Below are 8,131 nucleotides of genomic sequence, written 5' to 3' on the forward strand. Positions count from 1 at the left end.
ATTTTTTTTCCTTGCTTGCTTGCTTCTCCACGTCCACACCATTTCTTTAACTGATTGGCTAAAATTACTTTAATATAAATTCTAGGTTTAACTTAATCCCTAACCTAATCTGTAAAGTTGTGGCCTAGACTTGCATATAGTTGACATTTGCATCTAAGTTAAAACTGATATTAAAGAAAATGCAGCTACAAATACAGTTTAGAATTTTGCATTTAGTTTAAATGGGTTTCAATTGTAAATTAATTCATTAGTATGTGACCTATTCACATATGCTAAGAGATTTCCAAGTCGATTTTTCGCTTCTTCTATCTTAGAGTGGTGATGAATTCTAAATGGTGCGAGAATTTAATGTATTAAACACATCAGGTATAAATATTATTACCTGGTGTCTGTAAAACTAACACGTCTATTTCATTTTGAAGTATTTATCTTTGGCTTTAATGTCATCACGCACCGGCTAGAGCAAAGGTCAGACGCTAGAAATGGACCAAATGAATTTGTCCAGTGCTTCCATAAATTATTAATTAAAAAATAATAATAAATAAATTTTAATTTATTTTCTTACATATTAATTCAAATCTTAACCAAATATTAATTTTATTTTTAAATAATTTATTAATTTCAGTTATTAAATTTATCAATTCTCAATTCCGATTTTAATTTTAATCCCAATCAAATTTAATTTCCTTTCTCCTATACCCTTAATTAGATTTTTATCTTTATTTTAACTTTAATTTTTAATTTTTAATTTTAATTATAATTTTGAAAAAAAAATTCTTTTTTACCAAATTTAATCTCCAGCATTAGGCATATTTTCAACCATTAAATTTAATTTTATTTTTAAAAAAATAAATAAAAGGGCAAAATTATTTAAGCTAATCACTAGCGTTATTGTTTTAATTTTTTTTAAACATTAGATTTAGGAAAATAAAATAAAATGATACAATTAAATTTCATTTATAAAATTTATTAAATGACTAATTTCAAATCCTTAGATTAAAATTAGCTAAAGAAGTTATACTATTTAATCTCCACCCTCAATTTTTGTAAGGATAAATGTAGACCTTATAATCAAAAATAATAAAACAAATTTGTCCTAATTAACCTAACCCTTAAATATTTTGAAAGACCTTAAATATTTTGAAAGATTAATTTTCCACCATTAAATGAAAAATTATTCAAAGTAAAAAAAAAGACAAAATTAGTACAATGCAATCTCAAATTTTGATTCAATTTATGAGGAATTTTTTAGCCTTGAATAAAAAAGAAATAAAACAAAAGTCCCTTTCAATTTAGACCCTTAAATTAAAAAAAAAAATTGTACATTTTAATATCAACCCTTCTTTGCCTCTGTTTAAATGACAATACTTTATTTTAGGGTTTAACTCTCCTATAAGTACTTCATATTTTACTATGAAGGGGGAAATAGAGAGTAATTATAGAAAAAAGGAAGGAAAAATCACTCTGCCTAAAACGCTCCTTCTTAGTGTCGTTCCGCCTAAAATCTCGCGCAATCACCACCTTCAAGCAAATAACCTCCCCTCAACAACAAAAACTTTGTCTTCTTCCTTCATCTCCGCCTTACCCAACTCTTCTTTGGTTCAGCTCCGCCCCAAAATCACTCCACCAAAGAACCCATTTTAGCTCACTCAATGCCTGTCACCATCACATTATGTGTGTGTCTATATATATATATATATATATATATATGTTAAACCCATCTCGCCTCCATATCACTTCCAATCCATTGTCCATGGTACTAGCGAGAATCTGTAGATCCTAAACTCCATTTTCCTTAATCAATACCATAACGTTCCATTCAGACGTCATGATGTGATAATCTCCTTAAGAGTTGCAGCAGAACAAAAACAGATTTATATGAAGCTCCATTATGCTCCAATATGCAAACCCTTTCTTTATTAATTTCAAAGTTAACTTTATTTCTTAAATTTTACTAAACCCTTCACCTTTACTCGCTACCCAAACTAGAGAGAACATTTTACTCTGTTTTTATTTTCCCTCTCTACCTTCCTTTCAAATTCCCATTTACATGGAATAAAGATTTCTCACTCATCAATTTGTGCAATTAGTCCCATTTTAGCAGAAGTAAAGTTGTGAATAACTTTTTTCGCTGCACCTAAAGGCTTTTTAACTAGGACTCTGCAAATAGTAAACTAGTAGAGAGAGCAAGTCTAGTCTTGAAGCTGTCAAGTATAGTAAGCTTCCAAGATTATTTCCACGCTAATTTACTTTCATTTCCATTAATTTAATAAAAGCAACATAAATGTCTAAGAAGAAAAGAATTGTTGGCAAAAGTGAATTAATTAGAAATCCATTTAAGCAATATTCTTTTACTAAATGAAGCTGAAAGCTGCATCGAGTTTATAATGAAATGTGCTTTTGATTTGATTATCTCAAAGTCATTCTGCACATCTTATTGTTCCAAATTAAGATTACATGCAATTGGAAGGGAAAATTGGAAAACAAATTCTATTGGATGGAATCGCGGATGCAGTGCATGTGGAAGGCAGTATATAATTACAACAGGACTAAGATAGAACACAAATATCCAAAAAGGAAAACAGCAATGTGAAAGAGACATACCTTGAGATGAGAAAGGCCAGAGAGTAACACCTTGAACACATTTATGAAAGGCGTAATCTACCTTTGATGGCGTCATCAACAGCTTGAACAATAAATTGTTTTGCGACCATCTACAATCAATTGTAAAAAAATCTGTCATTCCAAATTCCAGAGATAATCCTAACATATTTAATTGTTCTGGGACACATTTAACAAGACCCGACCCTTTTTTAGACATTCTTCTTATGGATTCAACAATCATGACATATTTAACATTCTAACTAACAAAGGCATCAGCAAAATTTAACAATCACCATAAATCATAAACGAGTAGCTATTTACTTCAAAAGTAGCAGGGCCGACTGCCAAAGGCCTCCTGATAAGTGACAAAAAGTACCCACAGTAGAAGAAGCAGGGCTGAAGGCTTGCTGATACGAAAACTACCTTGCTGATACAAAAACTACTTTTAGAAATCATAATTACCATAGACAAGCAAAACTATAGGCTACAACTAAACTGAAGCCAAGCGAAGCACAAAATAGGGGAACTTGAAATACAAAAAGAAATTTAAAAGAAATGAGAAAATAGAGGAGAGAGAGAGAGAGAGATGGAAACAGGAATAAACAAGTACAGATAATTAGAAGGTGGTCTCAAGGAATTTGCATGATGCACTATTCTTAACCTGGTTCAGAGTACAAATAGAAATTTTTGTTTCACCAGCAATAACCATCACCCTCTTTTGTGTAATTTTTTGTCATATTCAACTATAAATAGAAAATCATGAATTCGCTACAGGTTCAAACATTTTCATAGTTTTACTGTAAGAAAACGTATATTTTCAGATATACCCCATAGGTCATAGAATAATTTCCAAAATTTAATTGCAATCAAACAGTAGATATTATTTCCTCAAACATGTTGCTGTCCACAAAAATATTGGAGCCTAAATGCCATATCTCACTTCTTACGCAAAGAAAAACCTTAGGGGTTGGCAGTCCAATAAAATCTTCTGGAAATACTTGGGATGAGAAAGTACCTTTTCCTGTAACCTCAGTTGTACCTTTGAGCGGCATGTTTATGCACCAACTTAATTTGTACCATTTTCACAAACACTAGCCTAAGGGAAAGCGCCTGTCCCAAGTTAATTTAAAGAAGAAGAGAGACAACCATGGCCTTGCGATAAAACTTCAGTCACTGAATACTAACAGAACATGCTTCTCGCCTTATCATATGATTTGAACATTCAATGCAAAAGCATGTTCTCCATGGTCTACTGGATCTGCAAATTAATGATATCATATACAAGGATTATTAGCCAAACAGACTCAAGGAAAGCAAAATGATATCAAGAACAGCACATCAAAAGAGGCAGTGAACATCTTGGGAAATCATGCTCAGCAATTCACATTGTTTATTCCTTGTGCTGTTTGATAGAAATCGGTCCATAAAATTTTGGAAGCTTTAATTCTAATAAAGTTTAAAAAGAAAATCATTGAACAACGCTGAATTTACATCGTACTAAATCACCAGATATTACCCACAACAACGCTGATGAAGAACTCGAGTAAAAAAAAAAAAAGAACCAAGAGCACAATAGGAAGAAAATCTATGGATCAGTAGTCTTGAAAACTCACCTGCCCAGACCAAAGAGATCCAGGGAAAATTTGAAGTCGAAAACTCGCCTGCCCAAACCAAAGAGATCCATGGCTGTTAGAGAGAGAGAAAGAGATTGTGTTTTCTTCTCTCTGCTGTGTGGAGTGTTTATGAACAATGAATGAATCTTCGAACAGATAATCAGGAAGGGAGAGTGCGCCCGATATGAATCGTTGAGTACAGCCCAGGCGCGCTAACACTAGGCTCGGTCGTGTGGCAGTGGCATGGATTAAAAGCATTGAAAGGGGATACCTTCGTCGTCCGATGTCCGATTCAAGGTTTTTTTTTTATTCCATGTAACTTTTCGAGCTCTACGTGTTGGCAAACGCCAAAGGCGGTCTGGTCGTGTTTGGACCCCAAAAACATTTTATTTTGCTCAATTTTTACTTTTTTTTTTTTTGAAATGGCGTGATTTTCGATCCTAATTTTTTAATAATAAAATTTTTTTTAAAAATTTTCACTTGAGGATATGTTCTGTAACATCCTCAAATTAGGTAGTCTGTACGTTCTATTATTTCAATTACTAATATTTAATTAGACAGTTAAAATATTAAAAAATATACTTAAACTAGAGTGAGGAGTTATAAATTTGTTGAATAAAGATCAAGCAAAGTTAAAGAAAGATGAAAGAAGCGAAGTGTAAATCAGTTAAATAAGTTAGAGGTCCCGATGATGGGTTACCATTTGGAGAACTAATTGAAAGTTTAGTTGCCAACCCCACACTCACGAGGAACCTATGAGACATTTATTTGGAACTAAATTGAATGATTAATGGCAATGAAAATGTCAAAAAAAATGTAAGGAAAATAATGCCAATCAATAAAGATAAATCATGATTCGATAAAGGGCATTTTGATCATTTCACATTCAAAGATAAATTTTGACCTAAATATCAATCAAAATGAGTGAAAACAAAACATTTAAAATGAATTAACATCGTGAATTGTGTAATGGAAAGGGGAAAAGAAAGAAAAGAAAATGAAATTAAATTATGACATAAACCTTACAACATGATAACATAAGCATGATTAGGCATGATGATATAATAACATCATCAAAATTTTAATTCAATTACATAGGATAAATACTTAACATAAGACAAAAATTGACTAAAGAAAAATCATCTTCCTCCCTTGCTTATCCATGGCCGGCTCCACTCCATGGACTTCTCCCTCCATTTTTGTCTTCTCAAGCTTGATTTTCCCTTGCATTTCACCACAAAACTCCTATCTCACTCCATTAAAAATTGTCATTTGATCCTCCTAGAGTGTTTGACTGCTAAGAAAGTGAAGGAAAATTGAAGTTTAGCAAAGGGAAAATTCTACCAAGTGTGGTTAGTGCAAGTCTCACTCTCCTCTCCTTTTCTATTCTTGATATTAGGTTAGTTTATGGGAAGAATTGCATGAAAACTTGAAAAATTTTGTATGAATGGAAAATCATAAATTCCTACTAGCCTATATACATGGGGCTTTTGATGGTTTTAATGAAAGTTGATGTGTCTATTAGTGTTGTTAATGAGTATATATAATGGATATATTGAGTTGGTATGAGTTTGGTATGAGTTTGCATGAGATATGGTTATGGATGTTAGGGTTTTGCATGGAGTTTAGGGGTTTGTTAATATGATGTTCAAATGAGTTTGTTGAGGTCAATTGTTGACAATTTGATGTGGTTTAACCATGTATTGAAGAGAGTTGTGGAATTGAATAAAGATTTGGAAGTATTGCTTTGTGCTGGAATGTTGGACCTTTTAGTCCAGTAGGTTTGTGTGGCTATAAACTGAATTGTGTAGCTCCAATTAGTGTGAGGCCAATTGAAGATGCAACTTAGGACAAAATGCCACATTTTTCATGAAGATACCCTGCCCAAAAATCAAACACAAAATGACCTAAAATTGGCTTGAATCTGGATAACCACCTGCTGAACTTGGAAAAATGACCATATAAATAGTAAACGTTTAAATGGGCATAACTCACTCTAGGAAGGTCAGAATGACTTGATTCTTGAATCAATGGAAATGTTAGACATAGAAGCACATTTTTCATGAAGAACACAGAGTCCAGTTCTAACTCTAACCCAACCAATTTGCTAGAAAAATTTAGGTCAATAATTCTGATCAGAACCAGAACCTGACCTGAAATTCTGGACTTTGACCTACTTAACTAGTTTTAGCAAAAATACCATAACTCTCCAAAAAATTGCAAATGCAGTGAATCTAAAGCCAAAATCTCCATAAGACTTAGAACTATAATTTTGGTGTTTTGACCAAAACCCATAACCTAATGCAATTTAGAGAATTTGCTAGAACAATTCAATTCACCCAATTCTGTAAAGTCCTGAACTTGAACTAAATAACCACTTGACCCCTGGATAGTAGTTCAATTATATCTCTCACTAGGAAACTTCAATTGAGATGAGCCACATTATTCTGGAAACCTAAGAAATAGAACTCTAATTTTGATATAAGAACTTTTCTCAAATTTTGAGTGTAAGAACTCTAAAATGGGAATCATAGATACTGACCTGAATATGAAATCTTGAAGGCACAGGGTTCAGGAGTCCAGGTCAATTAAATTAGCCATAACTCACCTTACATAGCTTGAAAAATTGTAATTCTTGAACCTAAGTGTCCCTAAGACATAGGGGGACAACTCATATCAAGAACCTTAGGCCTAAAAATAACTGTAGCATGCTCAAATAACTAGACAAAGTTGGTATTTCAAAATCTGCCTAATTCTGGAACCATAAAGGGTCAATGAACCAGTTTTAGTAATTTGACTATAACTTGAGTTCTAAAACGGCAAATGATATGATTCAAAAAGGAAAACAAAAATAAGACATAGAGAAACAATTTTTATGAAGGAAGTATAACCAAATAGTGTCTACATCTTGGCCAATTTGCTAAGTAAATATTGAGGGCTAGAATTAGTACCTAAAGGGTGGTTCAAGGAATTAGTTGATACATGATATATAAATTACTTAAATGATTTGCCAAATACATAAGTTACATGAAAGTGAGATTGGAACCTATTTTTCCATTTCAAATGACATGAAATTGCTATAAAGCACTAATAGTGCATAACATAAAATAATAAGTCTATAAGTACTTAATAACACTAATTTGCCCAAAGTATACCTAGACTTATATATATAGCTTGTATCAATTGGTATACCAATTAGGGACTACAGATTGCAGTATTACCCACATGAATGATCATTGATAGATAATATCTGTCTGATATGGTTATTCCTCTAGCTTTATGCCTGACATGATGTGATCATCGGCTCTTATGCCTGATTTGATTTCTGGCTTTACATCTGCCCGTTGGCCTTGTGCCTGACATGACATATGTATACATGATAGACATATGGATGTCTAACTAGTATACTCCTGTGTATCCAGTCTTTATAGTCTGTTATAGGTTACTTGGGCTGTGACACCCCTTACCCGTCTACAGTGTAGCCGAGCAAAGTGTGCCTTCGGTGCCGAAGGACTCTATCTTGTCTTATCATGTACATTGTTAATTTAAACTCCTTTTATTCATATTATCCATACGTGGAAATCTGGATAGAGTTTTCTCTGTTATATTAGTATATGGTGGGTTCCACTATTCACCTGTTAAAATCAATATCATATCTATTTCATATTCCATATGTCATCATGTCATATCATGGTTACTCATAAAATTTCAAGGAAATATATAATTCAGAAAAGATTTATAGACAACCATTTACAATTAATTTACAATATCAAAATGAATTACACTCTATTTATGTACAATGATCCAAAAATAAAAAATCTAAGACATGGGCCTACCAAAAACAAAATGTAGAGATGACTCTCAGACTGTGGCAGATCTAGTTTGTACATTAAATATGCACATGATGTAAATTA

General features: G+C 32.4%; 1 long non-coding RNA gene across 3 annotated transcripts in view; it reads right to left on the bottom strand.

The window, feature by feature from the left end:
* The window catches only part of LOC110638627 (uncharacterized), a 23,670-nt gene extending 19,098 nt beyond the window's left edge, over positions 1–4,572 (bottom strand). For 2 of the 3 annotated variants that reach the window (XR_009141497.1, XR_009141496.1), the window contains exons 1-4: positions 4,218–4,572; positions 3,620–3,862; positions 2,926–3,031; positions 2,605–2,714 (exon numbers count right to left, since the gene is read on the bottom strand). This is a non-coding gene — a long non-coding RNA (uncharacterized LOC110638627). Of the gene's footprint in view, positions 2,715–2,925; positions 3,032–3,619; positions 3,863–4,217 lie in introns of all 3 variants that reach the window. The other variant, XR_002491723.2, reaches the window with a different exon arrangement.
* Positions 4,573–8,131: the final 3,559 nt, after the last annotated feature.

The sequence above is a fragment of the Hevea brasiliensis genome, chromosome 11 (genome assembly GCF_030052815.1).
Source record: "Hevea brasiliensis isolate MT/VB/25A 57/8 chromosome 11, ASM3005281v1, whole genome shotgun sequence".
NCBI classification, from domain to species: domain Eukaryota; kingdom Viridiplantae; phylum Streptophyta; class Magnoliopsida; order Malpighiales; family Euphorbiaceae; genus Hevea; species Hevea brasiliensis.